Source organism: Schistocerca americana, chromosome 2 (genome assembly GCF_021461395.2).
Source record: "Schistocerca americana isolate TAMUIC-IGC-003095 chromosome 2, iqSchAmer2.1, whole genome shotgun sequence".
In the NCBI taxonomy this organism is placed as follows: domain Eukaryota; kingdom Metazoa; phylum Arthropoda; class Insecta; order Orthoptera; family Acrididae; genus Schistocerca; species Schistocerca americana.
Genome location: NC_060120.1, coordinates 762,981,503 through 762,993,455, shown reverse-complemented (window position 1 = coordinate 762,993,455; position 11,953 = coordinate 762,981,503).

Here is an 11,953-nt window from a genome sequence, read left to right as displayed (position 1 = left end):
CCTAATAACTGGCTAGGTAAGTCAACTCAAAAGCCGGAGGAAAGCAACGGCATACCACCTCCAACAGGACCGCGCCTATTAAAGCACTGTGGTGTTCAAACCAATCTTCCAACTGATGACTACTTTACTTTCCTATGGGTTCCAAAGTTAATGATCTTCGGGTTATTAACATTTCTGTGTTTTCATACTGTAGCTTTGATACCAGTAAACGTAATTAACCGGCCGAGCACTGTCACCATACGAGTTGTCAAGGTGGTAGACGACGATGTTGTCGACCCCAGTTACAATCTTTGTCATGGCTATGTTTCAGTGGAATACCTCTATGTGTATTTCAAGATATACTTTTATGCACTTGGTACCAATTCAAATTTATATCTGATAGAGCTGTATTAAGCAACATAAATCAGATATGTTTTCCGAGCAATATATCGGACAGCACGTCAGTGCAGTGAAATTTCGTTTGTGTGCTGCACTTGGTGCAAGAAATATTTGTGTTTTGCTTGTTTCTGTGATAGGTTTCACCCCACTGAATGCGAGCAAGCTCACGAATAGACCGTCAATAATTGGAATTACGCAATAATACAGTTAAAAGGTATATTTTTGCATTATGTATCCCGATTAAAATAACTGTAAATACACTCCTGGAAATGGAAAAAAGAACACATTGACACCGGTGTGTCAGACCCACCATACTTGCTCCGGACACTGCGAGAGGGCTGTACAAGCAATGATCACACGCACGGCACAGCGGACACACCAGGAACCGCGGTGTTGGCCGTCGAATGGCGCTAGCTGCGCAGCATTTGTGCACCGCCGCCGTCAGTGTCAGCCAGTTTGCCGTGGCATACGGAGCTCCATCGCAGTCTTTAACACTGGTAGCATGCCGCGACAGCGTGGACGTGAACCGTATGTGCAGTTGACGGACTTTGAGCGAGGGCGTATAGTGGGCATGCGGGAGGCCGGGTGGACGTACCGCCGAATTGCTCAACACGTGGGGCGTGAGGTCTCCACAGTACATCGATGTTGTCGCCAGTGGTCGGCGGAAGGTGCACGTGCCCGTCGACCTGGGACCGGACCGCAGCGACGCACGGATGCACGCCAAGACCGTAGGATCCCACGCAGTGCCGTAGGGGACCGCACCGCCACTTCCCAGCAAATTAGGGACACTGTTGCTCCTGGGGTATCGGCGAGGACCATTCGCAACCGTCTCCATGAAGCTGGGCTACGGTCCCGCACACCGTTAGGCCGTCTTCCGCTCACGCCCCAACATCGTGCAGCCCGCCTCCAGTGGTGTCGCGACAGGCGTGAATGGAGGGACGAATGGAGACGTGTCGTCTTCAGCGATGAGAGTCGCTTCTGCCTTGGTGCCAATGATGGTCGTATGCGTGTTTGGCGCCGTGCAGGTGAGCGCCACAATCAGGACTGCATACGACCGAGGCACGCAGGGCCAACACCCGGCATCATGGTGTGAGGAGCGATCTCCTACAATGGCCGTACACCACTGGTGATCGTCGAGGGGACACTGAATAGTGCTCGGTACATCCAAACCGTCATCGAACCCATCGTTCTACCATTCCTAGACCGGCAAGGGAACTTGCTGTTCCAACAGGACAATGCACGTTCGCATGTATACCGTGCCACCCAACGTGCTCTAGAAGGTGTAAGTCAACTACCCTGGCCAGCAAGATCTCCGGATCTGTCCCCCATTGAGCATGTTTGGGACTGGATGAAGCGTCGTCTCACGCGGTCTGCACGTCCAGCACGAACGCTGGTCCAACTGAGGCGCCAGGTGGAAATGGCATGGCAAGCCGTTCCACAGGACTACATCCAGCATCGCTACGATGGTCTCCATGGGAGAATAGCAGCCTGCATTGCTGCGAAAGGTGGATATACACTGTACTAGTGCCGACATTGTGCATGCTCTGTTGCCTGTGTCTATGTGCCTGTGGTTCTGTCAGTGTGATCATGTGATGTATCTGACCCCAGGAATGTGTCAATAAAGTTTCCCCTTCCTGGGACAATGAATTCACGGTGTTCTTATTTCAATTTCCAGGAGTGTAGATTACATGCCCACTTGCTTATTACTCGCATTTCTCGATGCTTTCCGCAAAAAATGAAGATAAAAATAAAAATAAAGAGAGAGAGAGAGAGACAGAGAGAGAAAACAGAAATGTATTTCAAATATCAGCTCGGTGACGCCATGTTCGTCTCGTGGTGCAAAGCAAGGATAGTTGATAGGTAATAGCTCGTTGTACTAGAGATATGTATGGCTACAGGGTTCTTTCTTTTCTCTCTGCAAACAACCAGAACCGAATTCAGTAACAAAGTGGTAAGAACACCTATGCAGTGCGCCAATTACTCAGCCTTTCTTGATTATTTTGTTAATCGTTAACAACTGTCTGCAATGCAGTAAACATCCTTGATTACTGATTTGTTATTACTACCATTGTTGTTATTCGTCACCTCACAACAGCTTTCCTATCACTCATAGCTGTCGATACAAATAACGAATGGATCAGGATGAATGGAATGTGGGATGTTTCGTCACGGAGAATATATACATTTATCTCAGCGTCTTATGTTCAGGGTAATATGAAAATCTCAGCAAGAGAAGACGACCACGGGATGCTGGTGATGCAGGCAATAATACCCAACTATTTCTATCGACTTGACACCATGACGACAGACAAATTGGCGTCTCAGTGTATTTTGATTATAATTCGTTAGCCTTCTTGCGACGTCGTTCTAATACCTCGTGGGAACAGGTATAATATTTTGCTTTTTGAACGGGCAATAACACACAAAGATAGTAGATGGAAGGATACAAAGAAACAATCAGACTCATGGGTGTGGATCCAGTTCAACGTTAGAAGACTAAATAAGAGGGAAACATTTCGAAAGCAATGAATACGCTGGTTAGCATACGTACATTATTTGTATAGATCTGAAGATGAAAAAGCGCAGATCTGCACAGTGTCCGCATCTGCACTTTATTTTCTGTCTTAATGGGCATAATTTTTAATCTCTTCACTATTGAATTTTCAAATTAATTGATTATTACGTGGCACAGAATAATCAGTTAACTGTGTTTCTTATAGCTTCCATTCGCACCAACATTTTTCTACATTCTCGTGCAATTCATGAAATTCTGCTTGTATGATCACAATACTGCACTTAGATGCAATCGATTTCGAGGTGCAAAGTGTTTGTTATCTTACTTTTCGTGACAGGTGGCCAAAGTTGATTCCCAAAGACTTTTTATTGTACTGAAATAATCTTTTGTCATAAAGTAACAAGGTAAGTGTTTTATTCATATATATTTTGTGGGAAACTGTAATCGTGATGGAAGATTTTACACCTGAATGTTTGACACTACTGGTAGGAGGAAACGCTGTATATTAACCAAACCCCACACCTCCTCTTCGTATCCTCCTATGACACGAGCACGGGATTCTCCTCGCATACCGCCACAGAGCTGTTCCTAGCACAGCTGAAAATTGGCAACATCGTCACAAACATTTGGCAACACTGTGACAGTGGAATCACTTCTGCGTGTGGTACTGAATTTACTCGCTAAATTCACTTGATATTCCCTTTCCATTTGAATGACTTGTGCTACATAATCCTCATGTAAACTAAGACACTGAGACAGAAAATTAAATTTTTTGGCTATCACATGCTGCAACTGCTGTGTTCGGATGCAGGCTGAGTTGGCATCCCTTCGCTCCCAGCTTCAGGCAGTGTTGGCTTCGGTCACACAGCTTGAGGCTGTTGCCAATGGGCATCACTGTGGGGGTCCGGATGGGGGTTTGTCGGGGACGGCCAGCTCGTCCCACGCATCCCCTGATCGGACTACGACTGTGGTTGCCCAGGATACTGCCCGCATTGAGGCTGATCCCTCACCTGTGGTAGAGTGGGAGGTCGTTTCAAGGTGTGGCAGGGGGCGAAAGACATTCTGGAGGGCTGAACGGAAAGCCTCTCCAGTTTGTCTGACGAACCGGTTTCAGGCTCTGTCTCAGGCTGATACTGATCTTCGGCCTGACATGGCTGCTTGTCCTGTTCCAGAGGTTGCCCCTCAGTCTGCAAGATCCGGGCAGTTGCAGAGGGTGGGCTTACTGGTAGTTGGGAGCTCCAACGTCAGGCGCGTAATGGGGCCCCTTAGGGAAATTGCAGCAAGAGAGGGGAAGAAAACCAATGTGCACTCCGTGTGCATACCGGGGGGAGTCATTCCAGATGTGGAAAGGGTCCTTCCGGATGCCATGAAGGGTACAGGGTGCACCCATCTGCAGGTGGTCGCCCATGTCGGCACCAATGATGTGTGTCGCTATGGATCGGAGGAAATCCTCTCTGGCTTCCGGCGGCTATCTGATTTGGTGAAGACTGCCAGTCTCGCTAGCGGGATGAAAGCAGAGCTCACCATCTGCAGCATCGTCGACAGGACTGACTGCGGACCTTTGGTACAGAGCCGAGTGGAGGGTCTGAATCAGAGGCTGAGACGGTTCTGCGACCGTGTGGGCTGCAGATTCCTCGACTTGCGCCATAGGGTGGTGGGGTTTCGGGTTCCGCTGGATAGGTCAGGAGTCCACTACACGCAACAAGCGGCTACAAGGGTAGCAGGGGTTGTGTGGCGTGGGCTGGGCGGTTTTTTAGGTTAGATGGCCTTGGGCAAGTACAAAAAGGGCAACAGCCTCAACGGGTGCGGGGCAAAGTCAGGACATGCGGGGACCAAGCAGCAATCGGTATTGTAATTGTCAACTGTCGAAGCTGCGTTGGTAAAGTACCGGAACTTCAAGCGCTGATAGAAAGCACCGAAGCTGAAATCGTTATAGGTACAGAAAGCTGGCTTAAGCCAGAGATAAATTCCGCCGAAATTTTTACAAAGGTACAGACGGTGTTTAGAAAGGATACATTGCATGCAACCGGTGGTGGAGTGTTCGTCGCTGTTAGTAGTAGTTTATCCTGTAGTGAAGTAGAAGTGGATAGTTCCTGTGAATTATTATGGGTGGAGGTTACACTAAACAACCGAACTAGGTTAATAATTGGCTCCTTTTACCGACCTTCCTACTCAGCAGCATTAGTGGCAGAACAACTGAGAGAAAATTTGGAATACATTTCACATAAATTTTCTCAGCATGTTATAGTCTTAGGTGGAGATTTCAATTTACCAGATATAGACTGGGACACTCAGATGTTTAGGACGGGTGGTAGGGACAGAGCATCGAGTGACATTATACTGAGTGCACTATCCGAAAATTACCTCGAGCAATTAAACAGAGAACCGACTCGTGGAGATAACATCTTGGACCTACTGATAACAAACAGACCCGAACTTTTCGACTCTGTATGTACAGAACAGGGAATCAGTGATCATAAGGCCGTTGCAGCATCCCTGAATATGGAAGTTAATAGGGATATAAAAAAAGGGAGGAAGGTTTATCTGTTTAGCAAGAGTAATAGAAGGCAGATTTCAGACTACCTAACAGATCAAAACGAAAATTTCTGTTCCGACACTGACAAAGTTGAGTGTTTATGGAAAAAGTTCAAGGCAATCGTAAAATGCGTTTTAGACAGGTACGTGCCGAGTAAAACTGTGAGGGACGGGAAAAACCCACCGTGGTACAACAACAAAGTTAGGAAACTACTGCGAAAGCAAAGAGAGCTCCACTCCAAGTTTAAACGCAGCCAAAACCTCTCAGACAAACAGAAGCTAAACGATGTCAAAGTTAGCGTAAGGAGGGCTATGCGTGAAGCGTCCATTGAATTCGAAAGTAAAATTCTATGTACCGACTTGACAGAAAATCCTAGGAAGTTCTGGTCTTACGTTAAATCAGTAAGTGGCTCGAAACAGCATATCCAGACACTACGGGATGATGATGGCATTGAAACAGAGGATGACACGCGTATTCCGTCAGTCCACTGGACCTGACGGGATACCAATTCGATTCTACACAGAGTACGCGAAAGAACTTGCCCCCCTTCTAACAGCCGTGTACCGCAAGTCTCTAGAGGAACGGAGGGTTCCAAATGATTGGAAAAGAGCACAGATAGTCCCAGTCTTCAAGAAGGGCCGTCGAGCAGATGCGCAAAACTATAGACCTATATCTCTGACGTTGATCTCTTGTAGAATTTTAGAACATGTTTTTTGCTCGCGTATCATGTCATTTCTGGAAACCCAGAATCTACTATGTAGGAATCAACATGGATTCCGGAAACAGCGATCGTGTGAGACCCAACTCGCCTTATTTGTTCATGAGACCCAGAAAATATTAGATACAGGCTCCCAGGTAGATGCTATTTTTCTTGACTTCCGGAAGGCGTTCGATACAGTTCCGCACTGTCGCCTGATAAACAAAGTAAGAGCCTACGGAATATCAGACCAGCTGTGTGGCTGGATTGAAGAGTTTTTAGCAAACAGAACACAGCATGTTGTTATCAATGGAGAGACGTCTACAGACGTTAAAGTAACCTCTGGCGTGCCACAGGGGAGTGTTATGGGACCATTGCTTTTCACAATATATATAAATGACCTAGTAGATAGTGTCGGAAGTTCCATGCGGCTTTTCGCGGATGATGCTGTAGTACACAGAGAAGTTGCAGCATTAGAAAATTGTAGCGAAATGCAGGAAGATCTGCAGCGGATAGGCACTTGGTGCAGGGAGTGGCAACTGAGCCTTAACATAGACAAATGTAATGTATTGCGAATACATAGAAAGAAGGATCCTTTATTGTATGATTATATGATAGCGTAACAAACACTGGTAGCAGTTACTTCTGTAAAATATCTGGGAGTATGCGTGCGGAACGATTTGAAGTGGAATGATCATATAAAATTAATTGTTGGTAAGGCGGGTACCAGGTTGAGATTCATTGGGAGAGTGCTTAGAAAATGTAGTCCATCAGCAAAGGAGGTGGCTTACAAAACACTCGTTCGACCTATACTTGAGTATTGCTCATCAGTGTGGGATCCGTACCAGATCGGTCTGACGGAGGAGATAGAGAAGATCCAAAGAAGAGCGGCGCGTTTCGTCACAGGGTTATTTGGTAACCGTGATAGCGTTACGGAGATGTTTAATAAACTCAAGTGGCAGACTCTGCAAGAGAGGCGCTCTGCATCGCGGTGTAGCTTGCTCGCCAGGTTTCGAGAGGGTGCGTTTCTGGATGAGGTATCGAATATATTGCTTCCCCCTACTTATACCTCCCGAGGAGATCACGAATGTAAAATTAGAGAGATTAGAGCGCCCACGGAGGCTTTCAGACAGTCGTTCTTCCCGCGAACCATACGCGACTGGAACAGGAAAGGGAGGTAATGACAGTGGCATGTAAAGTGCCCTCCGCCACACACCGTTGGGTGGCTTGCGGAGTATCAATGTAGATGTAGATGTAGATGTAGACAAGCTTTATTATCGTTCACGATGCGTTATGAGGCTGAGCGACCTATACCATGATGAGAATGGCCTGCTGGCAGCTGTGTGTCCATAGCCCCGTGGTACCGCCCATGTCGCAACGGCTCAATGAGTCATCAGTTCTAACCGTGGTAGGGGCCAGCATGTGTGAGCTTTATTTTATGATTTATTTTAAGGAGCTGCGGATCTGCAGAAAAAATTCTGTAACGAAATCAGAAGAAAACCTTTACACATCAAGACCTCCTGGTAGCTCGACTCAGCAAGTTGTGTTAATGGTCATAGATCTCGGTTTTCTGACTGCCAAGCTGCTTAACAATACAAGCGTCTCTGAAGAAATCCGAATTGACCATCAACGATACGAATTTCAATATTGTTCTTCACTTAAGACTCACATGCCAGGGCGATAAGTATGAGGAAATGAACCTCTTGATTAATATAGGGCCTCTATGCTAAATTTCCACAGTAGCAATTAGGAACTCTCTGCAGACATTTGCTAACAGCAGCTCTAGCAACTTACTTTTTCTCTGGATAGCTTCAAATATGGGCAATTTTGTCACCTTAAATCCAATTGAATATTTTAAATATCACTTTTGAACAGCATTCACTTCTTCATTAATTAATGTATGGACCTCAAAACAAGCAATTTGGTTGAGTAGCTATAGAGCAGGTTCTGAAAGGTATTGACACAATGTTTTGCATCCATTTACCATAGGGAATCAAAGAAAGAAACCAAACACATTACATTGCATTTACTCTCTGTGCCTTGAATAACACATATATAACAAAAATAAATTATTTGAAGAATCTCCTGTGAAAGGAAAAAGAACAGGATGTGAAGCTTCAATTATAGTGCGCTGGGTCAGAAACAGTGAAATTAATTCTGTGTCATATTGATGTATTGCATACTAGTGTAATCAAAAACTCATCAAATAAAAACGGTTTTGTGTCTCTGTTGCTATCGAGTGTGAAACACAAATTGTAGACAGATTTTATGTGTCACCACTCAACAGCATTAAAGCATTTGACACTATCAAGAGTGAGGAGTGGAGCAGATGTTGTCAGCAGAAGGCGAGGCAGTGCAGTGCCTCAGCCCCTGCTTGTAGGCAGCAAACCGGTCCCAGAGGACTCTGACGCATGCGGTGTTCAGAGCAGGTGATCGGCCAAGAAATCTCTCGCTAAAATATTGTTGCACCAAACTGTTATCACCAATGCGACAGAAAGCGAAATGTATTGTAGATTCGCTTGAATTACACTCATAGCTTCAGCACAGAGAGGAAAGTGACGATAAAAGTTTTGTCGACATATGCTTTTGGTTGCCAGACGTCGTATTAGCTAGTCTCGCATTTTACTTCAAGACTATGGTCGTAGTCAAGAGTGATGTACTCAGCCTGCAGTCAAGACTTCCTCCGGGAAGTGCCGCAGTCTACAATGTTGCCAGATCGAGCATATTGCCTGACATAAAATTCTCAGGGGCGCACGACTGTATTGTCCACCTTACATGAACGACTCGGCAGTCAATTTTTTTGTCTAACACATATTGCACGCTGAAGACCCAGAAGAATTGAAAAATGAAGTTTATGAGAGCAATGTTAACTACAGCGTTCGAAGTATTCATAGTAATGTATACGTGTGTGTAGACACCTTCTAATTCCCACTCAAGGATGACAAGGATACCCAGTCCAGCTTCAATATTATAAATACGTCACAGTTCGTAGATGAACTCAGACTTAGGTTGATAATCATTTTGAATATTTAGCAGCACTGTACCCATTGGTATTAAACTCGTTTTCAACCAACGATTCCCACAGCTGCAGGAACACAACTTCTCATAACCCTTAGACAAAATACTTACGCTGTGCTATCAGATGAAAAGATCAACCTGACACAAATTGTGGGAAGTTTTACAACCTTCGTTACTGGATAAAGAGCTTTTCCTATTTGAGAAATGTGTGGACGTTGCTGCATAAGACTATTTAAGAATAAACTACATTCTTTCAGCTATGACAATGTTTAAAGAAATCGTCTCTAAGGCACTAAATCGTGGTTTGTGAATCATTTACAGGGCCGTACTCTGCCGCATTTCACTGGTTGCAAGGCAAAAAAGTTTACTGACAATTTCAGAGAAGAAAAAGGGGGACGAAATGTTTCTCACTGGAAGGTCATGTTGTTTTATTTAAAAATTACGAAATCAAGTAATACGAACAGTGAGATTGTCAGTATAAGCACATTACTGTTGTCAGCATGATGTTGCACTGCCCAGAGCCTGTAATGATAAAGGGCTCATTTAGGTCAGGCATATTGTATACAGAAGTGGAAGAGAGGGCAGATCTAAATTCTACAATCTGTATGCATTGCACACACACAGAAATTACTGTTACAGAGACCAATGGGTGAATTGCGTATTTTCCGGTGAGAAAGAGCACTGGCAAAGAGTCTTCGCTACATTAGGTTACTTAAACTGGTGTCACTCTGAGCTAGTATTTATGGTCAGCGACTAAGTGTAAGGTCAATGAGTTGGATGCGAGTTTTGCAACTGTGAAATACTTTCCTACATTATAGAAGCGAATACTAAATTTGAACGAATATTGCGAAAATTTTGAACGTGGATAGCTTAGAATGAAAATCTTTCTGTTTATTCCAAAGGAAAATAATTGATCTTCTAAAACATTCTCTGTCATACACAACTTGAAACAGGTCACGTCGATCAAATCATATGGAAGAACTGACAGCGACATATATCGGAAGGCAGTAAGGTCCCTTGGCTTTTGGTTTGACAGTATTCGACAGCCATTTCTAGGCGCAAGTAAATCTACATCTACATCTACATCTACGTGATTACTCTGCTATTCACAATAAAGTGCCTGGCAGAGGGTTCAATGAACCACCTTCATGCTGTCTCTCTACCGTTCCACTCTCAAACGGCACACGGGAAAAACGAGCACTTAAATTTTTCCGTGCGAGCCCTGATTTCTCTTATTTTATCGTGATGATCATTTCTCCCTGTGTAGGTGGGTGCCAACAGAATGTTTTCGTAATCGGAGGAGAAAAATGGTGATTGAAATTTCATAAGAAGATCCCGTCGCAACCAAAAACGCCTCTGTTTTAATGATTGCCACTCCAATTCAGATATCATGCCTGTGACACTATCTCCCCTATTTCGAAATAATACGAAAAGAGCTGCCCTTCTTTGTACTTTTTGGACGTCAACCATCAATCCCACCAGATGCGTATCCCACACCGCACAGCAGTACTCCAGAATAAGGCGGACAAGCGTAGTGTAAGCAGTCTCTTTGGTAGACCTGTTGCACCTTCTAAGTGTTCTGCCAATGAATCGCAGTCTTTGGTTTGCTCTACCCACAATATTATCTATGTGATCGTTCCAATTTAGGTTATTTGTAATTGTAATCCCAAAGTATTTAGTTGAATTTACAGCCCTCAGATTTGTGTGACTTATCGCGCAATCGAAATTTAGCTGATTTCTTTTAGTACTCATGTGAATAACTTCGCACTTTTCTTTATTCAGCGTCAGTTGCCACTTTTCGCACCATACAGATATCTTATCTAAATCATGACTTATGAATGAAAATGAAGAAAGGCAGTGCGTTTTTGTTATTAAGTAACGTCTTCATCAATTACTTTGGTTTTAATGTAATCTACGAGTAATTGCTGATGTTTGGTATTAACACGGAAAGGATTCCATAGACAGGGAAACTACTTCTATACTATTTCTATAGTGACCAAAGGGCATTAAATGATCTTCCAGCACATGTGTTTCAACAGCGGTATGAAGAAAATGATAATAGTAATGACGGTAATAATCGAATTATCCGGTATTTTACACTTTTTTCTCGAACTAAGAAATTTGATGAATTAGTGACAATTTCAAAAAGGCTTCACATCGAGGCTATGGTGCCTAGAAGAGTCTTTACATCCTGCTAACATGAGAATAGCGTAATCTCCGGGTCAGAAGCTTGGTTCTACTTTATCATTTAATAGACTAGCATTTTTCCACTGTGACTAATTTTGTAAGCTAAGCACATCATCCGTTACAGCACACTACTGGGGCTGGGAAATGTGGCCACAATGGTCTGGTGGAACGAACTGTCACAGGTGCAATGCGTGGGTTCAGGCATTTACTTTTAAGAGGGCCAAACAGATTTACTTTACCTCTGGTAACCTCAAGAGAAAGACATTATAATCCAGAATCCTCATTAAACATCATTTTCCTTCATTACCAACTGGGCAGAGCCTGTTTACATAGGGAAATGACATAAGCGGAAGTCATGGTAAACAGAAATACTGTCGCCACTAAACTTACTTACATTAGAAAATTTTATTTTATTTGATGAACCGATAGCCATTTAAAGGAACAGGGCTCTTATTTTACTTGTACTTGATTGAACTAGAGACGTTGAAATAATTTGGTGTTGGACTGTGATTCGAATTCATATCTCCTCTTTCGAGGATCTGAATCTCTCGGAACAGTATAGTTCAATCATTTCGTTCCTTTTCCCAAGACTCCAATCTTCTCTAGGTCTCCTCCAAAGGTA